Raw genomic sequence first — 12,878 nt, forward strand, 5'->3', positions numbered from 1 at the left:
TTAGTAAACATCACACTTCAGGGCACCTACTGCTGGCACCTGTTCTATGGAAAGAAACAGAAGGATCTGCCACCTTGGGCTAATAAACACTCCTTATTTCTTATTCACCTCCTCCTCACATTATCTTGATCTGAGTCACTGTGTCCCTCAAGACAGCATATCCTGTGGATATGACTTCTCGTCTTTCCACACATTAGCAGAACTTCCCATATATTTTCAATCCATACACAAAATCTGAGTTCTCACTTTCTGCCTTCTCTTTGAACTTGATCAAAGTAGCACAGCCTGCCATGTGCACACTGCCTTGTACACCCAGGGAGTCAGGCCAGGCCACACTTGCACTGCAGAGGAATTAGGCTCTGAACCTGAAGCAAATCCTACAGTTTTTAAAAGCATTGAAGAGCTGATATAACTTTCCTTAAGGTGCAAGCAGCAGAGAAAATGAAGTGAGGGGACACGTGTATATAGATTGAGTCAGTCATGATGTGACAAAGGGATGACTTTGAACAGTAGAACTTCACTGTCCCAACACTGTCTTGAGGAATTATAATGAAATCTGACAAGAAATAAGTAGTACCAGAGGTCAGAGAATTACTTTCTTATATCCAGCAAATACAGTTCTTTCTTCACATTTTCTGCTTTCATATTCAGTGCAAAGGAAGAGCATCTTTGTGTTACTCCCAACTTACACCAGGGGATACATCAAAATCAGGTCCAATGGGAAGAGAAATTGCCTCTCTTAAAAGGTGATTTGCTGCTCTTACCAGAGCAAATACAATGCACTTTTAGCAAACAGCTGCTCTATGACTCTTCAATCACAGCTTGGAGATGCAAGGATATGTTTCCTGTGGAGCTTAGAAATAAGAGTTACTTTTAGCGGATACTATTCAGCAAGCTATTCCCAATCCCTCCCTTGCAGAACACCTCTAAAGGCAAATAATGGGCAAGCTATGCAAAAGGACTTCAGTATCCAGAAAAAAAAAAAAAAGAAAACAAAGAAAAAAATGAAAAAAATGCCAATTTTAATGATGCCTGTATAACAGATACATGACAAATTCTGGGGTTTTACCAAAGCTGATCTGCTTCCTACTTATCTTCTGAATACTGCTATAGTTATAATCCCTTACTTTACTCTTCAGTACTTGTTCACTGCTAGTCACAAAGATTTGGTTCTTCCTGTCTATAAATACAATGTTCACTGAAATGGGAACCTTTGAGAGAAATTAGGGAACCACACAAACCACATAAATTACTTATATCAACATCTTTTCTCTAAGCTTTATAAATCTGTAAGACCCCAACACTAATTATCAAGACTTTGGCTGAACAGTGATTGATAAGATTTCCCTGCTGTGAGAGCAAGAGAAGCCAAAACTCACAAAAAGTTCCTGCTGAATCCTGGCAGGCCTGCAAAGACCCTGTGATAAAATCCTGCACAGCAAAAGGAAAGTCTGGGAAAGAATTAACGCAGAAACAAAGCAATCAAGTTAGAGAAAGATGTAAGATCTGTACAGGACACCCTTCCCAAAGTGTATAACAAGAAAAAGAGAAAAGAAAACAATTAAAAAAAAAACTTACAAAACACATTACGCCCCCGCACCACCAGAGCATACTGGTTAAAAGATAAACTGTTTGAAACACCAGAGTGTGGTTTAAGAGAGTGGTTTAAAGTCTGCTGTAAACAAGCAGAATAATTTATGCATTAAAAAAAAAAGGAAGAACTCAGTAAGGAAAGAGGAATAAAAGAGATATAAAACCTATACCACACGAAAGAATGAAATCTGTAAAAAGTTCATGTATAAAACTTTGACTGAACTTATGCACCTTTGGGTTTCACACACCAGTAGTAATTTCTATGCTCATATAACTCACAAATTAAACTTTTATTAAGTGCATTGAGAACTTTCTATTTTTGCACATTGCAGACACTTCAGACTTTCCATAACTGTCATCCAGAGAAGTCTCACTCCGAAGTACAATGAGAGAAAAATGTGCACTGTCTGTAGATATATAATACATGATGGCTGATCCTTTTTACCACATTTATCTTGGAATTCTGGTGACATGAGCAAACTACTTGAGTCTTACTTTACAGGAGTTTTATGACCAATGCATAACCCCTTGGTTTAACCTGCTAATGACAATAATTAACAAGCAAAAATATTGCTGTTCTTTTGCCCTTGAATCTAGAGTGATAACTTGTCACCTTGTGATTGAATGCACAGTATCCTTCATATAACATGCAGCCAGCCTGCTGCATAAACACATCCTAAAAATCCTCCCTCTAAAACATCCCAAGTAATTTTATGTCAGTATTACTAACAAACTCTCTGATAAATTGGATTTTTCGAACACTGCCCATAGCTATTTGCTATGGACTATAACTGATTTCAGAAAGACAGAGAACAAAGCATTCATATAATATTTCATAGAAGATGCAAAGTATCAGCCTATACAGATTTTTCTTTTTGAGGTGATCCAGAATATCTAGTTACGTATACATTTATGTGCAGGTCCACTCCTGCTTTTGCACTTCTAGTTATAAAATAGTTATTATTGAATATCAAATATCTAAAGTTGCAAGCTAAGAACTTGTCTTATGTATTCGTTCCCTTGAACTATGCAATCCATTGCAGTTTATTCAGATTTCTGACCACTGACAGGAGAATAATTTGTTATACTTCAAAGCCATTTTATCAAAGCATTGAAATGTAGTTTTCAGAAAGACTGTCAGCAGTGTAATGTGTTTGTCAAGCCACATGTTTTTGAAAGTATTTCAATAAACTCTCAATATGTTTCTACATTAGACATTTAGAAATCAAATGTTGATTTGAATGTATTTAGGATACATTGAAAGTGTCTGTTGTGAAGATTTAGCTGAAGTTTCTACATTGTTTTGAAGCAGAATTTTCTAAAGAGACATATTTTTCTCCTTCATAACATCAAAATATAGATTTCACAAAGACATGGGATCAAATTCTTTCAAACTTCAGAAGCACATACCTACACTGGATGCAAAGAAACAAAATTGATTATCTGGTGACAGTAGTACACAGACACTCCTGTGCAGAGTAGATCTGCCTGAATAACAAAAAATTATTCCCTAGTAATTTATTTACCAGCTGACAAGGGGGAACAGAACAGTTTTTTTAGATTAATATTACTGAGCCATATATAAAACTGGTCATATAGTGAAAATATGCATTCATAGATAATTTCATCATCAATTGAGTAAAACAACTTGGACTGAATTTCTGTTCATGAATTTTTTGTTCAGAAGTTGTGCTATTCCTTTTGTTCTCTGAGCTACATGATTTCTACCGAGAAACAAGCAAACCAAAGCAAAATAATTTTCAAAATCTAAGGCTTAGACAATCAGAAATGTTGGCAGGTCTTTGTAAAATCTACCTCCATTTATATGTAAAAAAGTTTAAAATTTTGACAAAAATGAACAAACACAAAATCCCATGAGAACACAGTGTCACACAATTCCTTTCAGTGCCTGGGGTAACAAACACTGTGCTTTTAAACTCAGCCTCTGCAGGGTTAGCACATGCCCTGGCCTTTGAACAAAATGTTCCTAAATTCACAATGTTCACAGCCACAGCACAAAGAATTGTAAAGACTCTTGCTGCAAAGTCTTTTAAGCTCACAAAACAAGGTGCTGCATGGCTCCTGGCACAGGAAGATATAAAAGTCATTCGTGAGTGACTGTCACACCTTGTGAGAAAACACAAAGCAGCACAGACTTCAAACCAGCAAATGAAACAGAGACCAAACATTCAAAATGTTTTTTGCTGGTCAATAGAGACCTGCTGTGACCTGAAGCTCACAGATAGCTTTCGACTGCTGCTGGATCTACTACCAGTGCTGGAGTAAATCAGAACTAGGTAGGTTTCCAGTAATTTCAGAAGAATGCTGGTCCCAGTGCCAGTGAAGCTTTGGACTGCTCGGTTCCTTCGGAGGAAGAACTGGAGCTTGCATAGGTGGCTTCTTCCTGCAGAAGGGAGAAAGAGCAGCAAATATGAGCACTGGGTGGTTGAACAGGCTCTAAATTCTGAAGAACAGGGGGCAGGCTTATTACACACTTTGGGGAAGTCCACATCACCACACAGGCAGAGCACAAGAAGCTGGTGGGACTCCCTTCACTTCAATGAGTTTAGCATTAGCTCAAAGTCTCACTCTTAATATTCACTGAGTTCAACAAAAGATAGGTGGAAGGAGATACATCACACCTGATATTCACGATTAAAAGGTTATTTGGGCTCCTTCTATAAGCTAAGAGACACTTTGAAATGCAAATATAGCCTTCCTAAGACAAATGACAGCTGACTTACTCCTGCAAATTATTCTTGCTTTATCCTGATTAGTACAGCCCAGTGTTTAATGTCTGGGTAAGATTAGGCCAAGCAGGCCCACTGATGGCAAAGTGTCTTTTTGACCTGATTTTGTTTTTTGGTTTGGTTGCTTTTTTGGATTTTTTTTTTGGTGGGGTTTTTTTGTGGTTTTTTTTTTTTTTTTTAGTTTTTTTGTTGTTTGCTTTGTGTCATGGTTTGAGCCTGGCACAGAGCCAGTGCCCCCCATGAAAATGCCTCACCCTGGTGTCTGCTGTGAGATGTGACCAGGAATAAGCAAAACAGGCTCTAACTTAAACATAAAGACCACTTTATTACCTAAACTACAGGAAAATAGGGAGAGACTATAAGGAAAAAGAAGAAAAGAATTGAAAACCTTACAAAAAAAAACCATTTTCCTCCTCCCCCACCACCTGACTTTCCCAATCCGATACATTCTCCCAAATCATCAACTGCCCAGCCTTGGCCCCACACTTTAGTATACTCAAACTTCAGTTCATGAAGAGGAAAGGAGTCTTTCTCGTTCCATAGGCTTCTCGTGGAAACACACTGAAAACCTCGTGTGCTTCCCTGTCACTTCGGCACCGCCCGGAAAGTCCATTTGCCGCTTGTGACATCTTCCTTCCATGCTCAGTGCTCTCACCACCGAGACATGGCCAGAGCTGCTTTTAGGGTTGTCTTTCAAGGATGCCTTGTCTCACTCCAAAAAGGCACAGTCTCTGCTTTTGGGACATCTGTCCCCCCCATATTTTTCCAACCCCCTGGGGCCGGGGGGTCCTCACGAAGAACCTTCCTGGTTTTGAGGCACTGCCTCCCCCTAAATGCAGTCTGTGTCACAGGAACAACTGAGTCCATGGCTACAAGAAAAAGTCCAGCTAAAAGGCCACTCCAAATCATCTCCCCCCATCCAATCATCTCCACATTCTTCGGGCCAAAGTCCTCGTCTCATCTCATCTCATCTCTCATCTCCCTTCTTATTCAGCTTCGAGGAGGATTAGCATTTTTGCAAGGCCCCAATCATGCAAGAAAGGGTTAAAAGTTTTCAGTCTCTGTCTGTCCTGGGACGAGATGATACTCCCACACGTGCTGCTGCTGCGGCCGGCCGCTCTCCCTCCCGGAGGGGGGGGGGGGGGGGGGGGCTGGCCGCCCGATGTCTCGATGTCTCTTGGGGCTCCGCCACCCTTCCATCCTTGAAAGCCCCTCAACCCCCACCTCTGTCCAGGCCCCTGGCCTACCGCATGGCCGGCCCCTCCCCCGCCCAGCAGCAGCGGGCTGGGCGGGGGAAGAGATCTGACCTCTTCGCCCGACGATGTCCCAAAGAGGAAGTGCCAGGGCAGTGCCTTGCTTTTAACCCCTGTGTATTCTCGGAGGTGTGTCCAAACCCCACTGGCTACACCAGGTGTCAGTATGAAACCCAAAACCTTCATTGGTTTGACCACAGCTTCCCAGAATTCCCACTCCTTCCTGGTCAAACCACGACACTTTGTTTTGTTGTTATTGTTGGTTTTTTAGGTAAATTATGTTATGTTATTGAAAGCAGCAGCTTGGTAGTCTGATTTTTGACAGAAAATAATTTATACCTTTCTATATGAATGGATATAAAGTCACATGCACACAGGGAAGGTAGTTCCAGTTCAGGCCAACTTAGGAAATTCCTGTCTATGTAAGTGTTGATTAGAGATAGAATATTTTTTTGCAATATTCCTATATTGTCAACAACTCTTGCTTAGAGGCAGTTACAGCAATCTTACTGCACTTCTGATGACATAACTGCTTTGGTTTAGCAACTCAATGTAAATTACTTTAATGGTAGTGATTCTAGCAGGTATAAAGTCCTTTTACTAGAAAGTGCAAGTATTTTAACCTTATCACATAAAAGACAGTATCAGAGAAGTAGAAGGAAAAAAATGTGTATCTCAGTAGGTAAAAGATAATCTGGGTTCATTCATGGGGTTACTTCCTTCTATTTTTCTTTTGTGACTTAATGATAATATTTCTGAGGAGTGCATCTTACTCCCTTTCTTTTCTTTCATACTGGAGGAAAATCACAACCACAATTCTCTTGTATGAAAGTTTGAGAGAAAATGTAGAAATTTCTCCAAATAAAGGCTGAAACAGCCAAACCAACAGCTATAGTTATGAAAGACCTGGATTTTTCAAAAAAAAGACCCTTGTTTTCCTTCCCTTAAACAAGCAGACTGGCAGAAATTCAATTCAGTATTAGCTTACAAATGCCCATACATGAAAGGTCTAATTGGAGTGGTAAAAGAAGCCAGCTGCCTGTTGTTCTGCAGGTGTTACTGCTGGAGCAACACCAGCTGGAGGAGACCAGAAACAGCCCCACACAGCACTTCACTTGCCAGCACAGACAACTTCTGACCAGAAGACCTTGCCCTGGAAAACAGAAAGATGTACTCTTCTGGAGTCTCTTAATAGCCACAACCTCAGCCAATGTTGGGCCTATTCTTGGGTCTTTGAAATAATTACTTGTACCAACAAAATGGCTTCAGAAACAGTTCAGAGGGAAAAATAAAAGCAGCTCCCCAACTAGAAGAAGCAGCAGCAGCAGATCCAGGGTTCTTGGTCCTTACAAACCTCAGCACATGAGAGCTGGCAGGAGCAAGGAAGGACAGGGCTCCTGCCTCCCACCTGGGCTGGGGCTGCCCACACCCTCTGGGGCTACAGGAGCCCTGCCTCAAAACCCAAGGGTAAGAAAAATCCACAGCTGCCTTTCTCAGAGACAGCACAGGGCTATAGAATCCACTCTAGAGATGCAGGAGACAGTTCTCAGTCAGAATAAAACCCTACTTTCTCAATTCCCTGTAGGCTAAGGATAAAACCCTTGTTCTTCTCCCCACTCTTTTGGAGGCAGGTTCACACTGGAGACATTTTATGGGGTTCCTATGCATGAGGAACTGAATCAAACCAAAACTTATCCCGAGATCAGCATATTTCTTTATTTACCACATAGCTTTCCCAGCTTCATCTCCATGTAAAGCATGCACTCTCCAGAAGACAGCTAGCAATGAACTCCTTAGTAAAGTGCACAGTACATTAGACCATAATACCAAGGTTACTTTCTCAGTAATAAAAGTAGTCCAGCTTGCTTCAAGAGCAAGAGGCACATCTCTGAGAGAAGAAAAACCACACAAATACACAAAATGTCCACAAATACAGCAAATGCATTTCTGTGGCTTTCTCTTTTCATTCTCTTTGCACACAAGTTGATGAAAGCTAAGAGCAGCATTCAGCCATACACACCTCAGTACTCCAGCCCACCTTTCACTTCAGAGAACTGTAAAATTCAATTGCTCTTCAACAATGCAACAAAGGCTTACAAAACACTCTTTTTCTGGAGGTATGCACCAAAGAATTGCAAAAGCAATCAAGCCAGACATCTGCTAGAAGAGCAGCAATTAAGAGCATAGCAGATATTAATGATACAGATAATATAGCCCCTCTCTAAGTGAGCCCAGCAAGGCAGAGAGAACAAATATACCACTGAAATCAATTCTTTATTCAACAGATGATTTTTAAATCACAAACTGACTGATGATTATGTGTACTTTGTTCTTTTCAAAATGGAGATTTATTTTTTTACCTCTCCTTCTTTTGTTTCCTTTTTGCCAAGGGGGAACAAAGAGCCCAACTCTATCCACTCCTTATTGTGAGATATCTGTGTACTTGCAAAAGGCTGAAAACACTTGTTTAAGAGCTAAAGAGAAACAGAGCCAACAAACACAAGCTGAAACTCCATGGCAGTTCAAAATTCAATTTTGATTTATGTTTATCTAATTGCTCAGGTACTGAGGCTTTAATGCAGAGATAAATTTCAGGCAGAAATATGCTCAACGCTTTGAAAAGATACATAAATATTTTATCATTAAGATGTTTATAAAGAGAGTACCTGCTGAAGTAAGAGTACAGAATATTTTTGTAGTCCCTCTACTTATGGTTAGGAAAAAGGCAAGAATCAACTCCCACAACTTCACTCACTCTCTCCTACTATTCTCACATCCTAGGTTAGATTTGATGTGCCTCTTTTCTTTCACTCACCACATCTCGAATTATTTTTGATTTGATGGACAAGCACAGTAACCAGAGCATCTCTATTTGCAACAAAGACATCTAGAGAGAAAATCTTGTGGTCCTGTTAGAGAGAAAACCATGGGTTACTATCTATAAGGTTAATATCCACGTGTTCCATGGGGTCAGTGGTCGGAAACAGGGACAACACACACAGAGCAAAACTTCATGTGACAGTCTTGAGTTTATTCCTCCAGCTCCTTTTATAGGAGCTCCAACCACACATGTGATTCCTTGAGATCTTAACCCCATTCAGCTCTCTGGGCAATGATACATCTGCATTTAGAACTGAATTATATTGGCTGAGATTCCCTGTGTAGATTGAATCCAACCTATCCTTGCTAGCCCAGTGACTCCAATGCCACAGCTATCCATGCAGGCTCTATTTTGCTATTTCCCTGGCTGTGACTCACACCTATTACTTTTCCATATACCATGATGAGCTTGTGAAATCCTAGATATAGAAAATGGATAGTTCATTTTAGACTGTACAGTAAATATCCAGCAATGCCCTTCCCTTTGGCTTTTCTCAATCACTGTTTCATTCCAGTCTGTCATTGTTGTAAATGTTTGTGTATTAAAATTCCAATTAGACAAAGTCAAAATAGCTTCACTGACTTTTAAGTGTAAAGCTTTTTCTTCTGTGCCATATATTCCAGAGAGCTGTAAGCTTGCATAGCCCCTCATGGATTCCTTTTGGACTTGCCCTTCACAAGAGAGGTGGGTGCATCTTCTCTGAGGCACAACAAACTGCGTGCCTTTCCTCAGCACAATAATCAGGGGCCTTACAGTTAAACTTTAGCAGATTTAGGTTTAGAAAAACATCTCTTTCTCCTGTAAGTAAGGGAAGATGCAATTCATTATTAGGCTGTGTTGTAGCCTCACTGATGTACATGTCAAGCAAATTACAGTTTCTGCCTGCTTTGGACAGCCAAACCAGTGTAGCGAAAGTCCTGCCACACTCAACCAGTCAAGGTGTATGGAATGGGGGCACCCACAGAGCTGTTCCTTTGTGTCCCCTTTGCCATCTTTTCCTCTATAAACTATTTTCAGATTAGTTTTAGTTTTGTCAGCTGGCCATAGGCAAAGAAACCTCTTGGAAAGTTCTAGATGAAAAGATCTTGAACAAAACTAATTTTAGAAAGAGGGGTAAAAAGGTTTTGGGCAGCAAGTTTCTCTGTATCCATTAACTAACATATTCTTTATACCTCTAGAAAGAAGCATTTATGTTTCTTTAATGAGTCACGAAACCAAACTTTAAAAGTAGCAGATTATTATGACTGGCAAGGAGAGGAGATGAAAAGGAACCTTACTAATGTTTTTTCCATTCTTTTAGATATCTTCAAAGGTAAAAAGCTGAAAATAGGAAGAGAAAGGTACTTGGAATCTCTGGTAATAAGAATACTTTCAAGTCTTCTGTTATGCAAGTATTTCAAGTGTCACACAATATTTCCTCACAGATGTTTTTATTAGACTCTTTTCCAAAGGTAAAGCAAACTGTAGCTCTTCATCTCAGACCAGAATAGCCAGCCTAAAGTGTTTGCTTTCTTGTCATAAAGAAGCTCTTGGCCCCATTTTAGTATCCAGTATTTTCTCCATTGCTTATGTTACACTGCACATATTGGCATTAATTAATTCCATGGCAAATCATAGAATTATTCTGAGTTATTTTGCTGTCAGTAGAAGCAGAACAATGGAAACATTGAAAGAGAAACTGCAGTTTGGGTCTGTCCTGAAGTACCTGGGACTTGAACAAAGGAGGGAGATACTGGGGGAAAGAAATCAGCAGAAAAACAGTTTTAGAAGAACAAAAACTATCTCTGTCAAAACAAACAACTCCCTCCTGTACTTCATCCTACCACCTAGAAAAGGTATTTAGTAATACCAGGGATCTTTTAGGTGGACATAACTCAGAACTAGACATTAACTTTTTTACAAAGGAGGAAAGGGGCACAGAGGAGAAAAGAACACAGGGCAGGGGAGCCAGTTTCAAGTGAGGTAAGGGACAGCAGATGGTCAGATCATGGTGAGCATCCTGGGAAGGGGCAATTTTGGGCTGAGGCATGTCTTAGGGCAGCTCCCTGCCAGCATGTGTGGTGCTGAGGCTTTAGGATTTCTCTTTCTCTCCAGAGCAGTTACTTCTGAGGGAGTGTCTGATGAACAATCTGGGAAAAGGAATTTGCTTTCCTGATGCCCACAGCTGCCAGGAAAAAACAGAGGGGTGTTCCACCCTACCAGAACCCTTACCAGCCTACATTTAAACTTGGTTTATAATTATCTCTAAGCATGTTTCACCAATTCAGTACAATTCTAGCCCCTGGCACCCTGAGAAGTGCACAGCTGGAGCAATAATGAATGATGAACAGGCATCATTCAGCCTGGTCAGCTCCTGCCAGGCAAGGGACCTCACTAAATCTGGTCACCACTGTGATGGCCTGGTCACCACTTCAGTGCAGAGAAAGCAGAGCAGGTTTTGCCTTTCAGTGCGCAGGGATATCCCATGTAATTAATAATGGGAACTCAAGCACTGGATGGAATTTATATTAAAATACCAATGGCAGCTAAATGCCTGTCTCCCACAGAGAATGCAATGCTGCTGCTTGAAATACCAGCAGAAGAGTATCCAGGGGCCACGGTAGCTTCAGAAGAATCATAGAATGGTTTGGGTTAGAAGGGACTTCAAAGACCATCTTGTTCCAAACCCCTTACCATGGCAGGGACACCTTCCACTAGATCAAGTTACTCAGAGTCCCATCCAACCTGGTCTTGAACACTTCCAGGCACGAGGCATCCAAGCTTCTCTGAGCAGCCTGTTCCAGTGCCTCACCACCCTCACAGTCAAGAACTTCTACTCAGTGTCTAATCTAAACTACCCTCCTTCAATTTAACACCCTTCCTCCCTGTTCCATCACCCTTGGAAAAAAATCCCTCTCCAGCTCTCTTGCAAATCTCTTGTAAATTATAGGTATTAATGCAAGGAACAACAAAATGAGCAGATATCAACTTGTAATATATAAATATTTCTTAATTGTACTTCGAAACTAAAAACACAAAGGAAAAGAAGAAAGATGTCTGGGGTTGAAGAGAAGGAGCATTGCTTCTTCAGACATCTAATATTTCTCTGAGTTTTACTTAACTGGTTTCTGACAAGATATGCCCTGCCCCAGTCTTACAAAATGTGGTTAAAAAATATTTCTGAATGCCTGCAACCAGTAAATAAGAAGTAGAAGTAAATGATCACAAATGCATTGGTTTATGACACCAGAGACTGAAAAAAAAAAAAAAAAAAAGAAGAAAAACTCTAGGGAAATCTATCATTTTATATCACTGGTAAAATAAATCCTTCCCATGCAATGCTGAGACCCTCTTAACCCAAAGCATTGCAGAGAGCTGAGAGAATACCACCATGGTCTTAACAGAGGTGATCTCTAAGGTATACCAGGTGTGAGATATTGCATAGTTTGCAACATAAAATAGAAATGGACTCCTCTCATAAGGAAAAGCAGTTTTCCTCTGTACCTCTTTTCGCCTCACGTTTACAAAATTCCATTAAACAAAGCCCAAAGACTCTCAGGAGACTGGCTGAATAGTATCAAATGCAAAAAAAAAAAAAGATTTAATCTTAAGATTTGTGAGACTTCAAAGTTAGAAACACTCTGTAAAGCATAGGTCTGCATACTATCTTTAATTTATATGCATACGTTTATCACAGTCAAGTTTGCAAAAACCTCAAAGCAGATTTAAGGCATGGAAGAAGAATTTGCCTGAAGCGCTCATGGTTCTATGGTCTGTTTCAAATAAAACTTGCTTTCCTTTGATTTATCAAAACCAAAAATAGACTGATGTCATCTGATTTCTAGTTTCTTATTTTCCTGCCAGTCCTCTGCCAAAAATTCCTGTACACCACTCTTATCCAGGGTTGAACTGATGCTTGTAGACATCTAAGCCTTCTCCTAGAACAATCAAGGGCCATATGTTTCCATATCTCAGTAGAGAGAGCTGAAGAATTTGTGGAGCAAGAGCACAGTTTAAACATAGGAAAATAAACACACTAAGCAATAAGACTTAAAGCATGACATTAAAACTCAACAGGTTTCTGTATGAATCAGGGCCATGCATTTAAACACAAGCAAGACATTCTCTCTGCTTCTACTGATGTTCTTTTGGCACAGGGTTTTTTACATTTAAAGTAGTATCAGCAGAGCAATAATTTTGCATTTTATAAATTAGATCAATTTTTGTGGCATAACAGACATCATAGAAGGGTGACAACGATTGAGCTAGAAATCACAGGCAAGAAAAATGCTCAAAGCCTTTCTCATATGCACAGGAGGCAAATTATCTATTTTTTACAACAAATAGCTCAAGATCACACTAAGAAGAATCTAGTTATTACCTGCTTCTTTATGTCAGTGCCTCTTATGTAAGTGCAAGTCA

At 40.1% G+C, this 12,878-nt stretch overlaps 1 long non-coding RNA gene across 2 annotated transcripts in view; it reads right to left on the reverse strand.

The window, feature by feature from the left end:
• Positions 1 to 1,001: 1,001 nt before the first annotated feature.
• Positions 1,002 to 12,878, reverse strand: part of LOC102071417 (uncharacterized) — a 61,392-nt gene continuing 49,515 nt past the window's right edge. For both annotated transcript variants that reach the window (XR_001332933.3, XR_012579190.1), the window contains one exon: positions 1,002 to 3,997. This is a non-coding gene — a long non-coding RNA (uncharacterized LOC102071417). The remainder of the gene's footprint in view (positions 3,998 to 12,878) is intronic.

This window comes from Zonotrichia albicollis, chromosome 2 (genome assembly GCF_047830755.1).
Source record: "Zonotrichia albicollis isolate bZonAlb1 chromosome 2, bZonAlb1.hap1, whole genome shotgun sequence".
Lineage (NCBI taxonomy): Eukaryota > Metazoa > Chordata > Aves > Passeriformes > Passerellidae > Zonotrichia > Zonotrichia albicollis.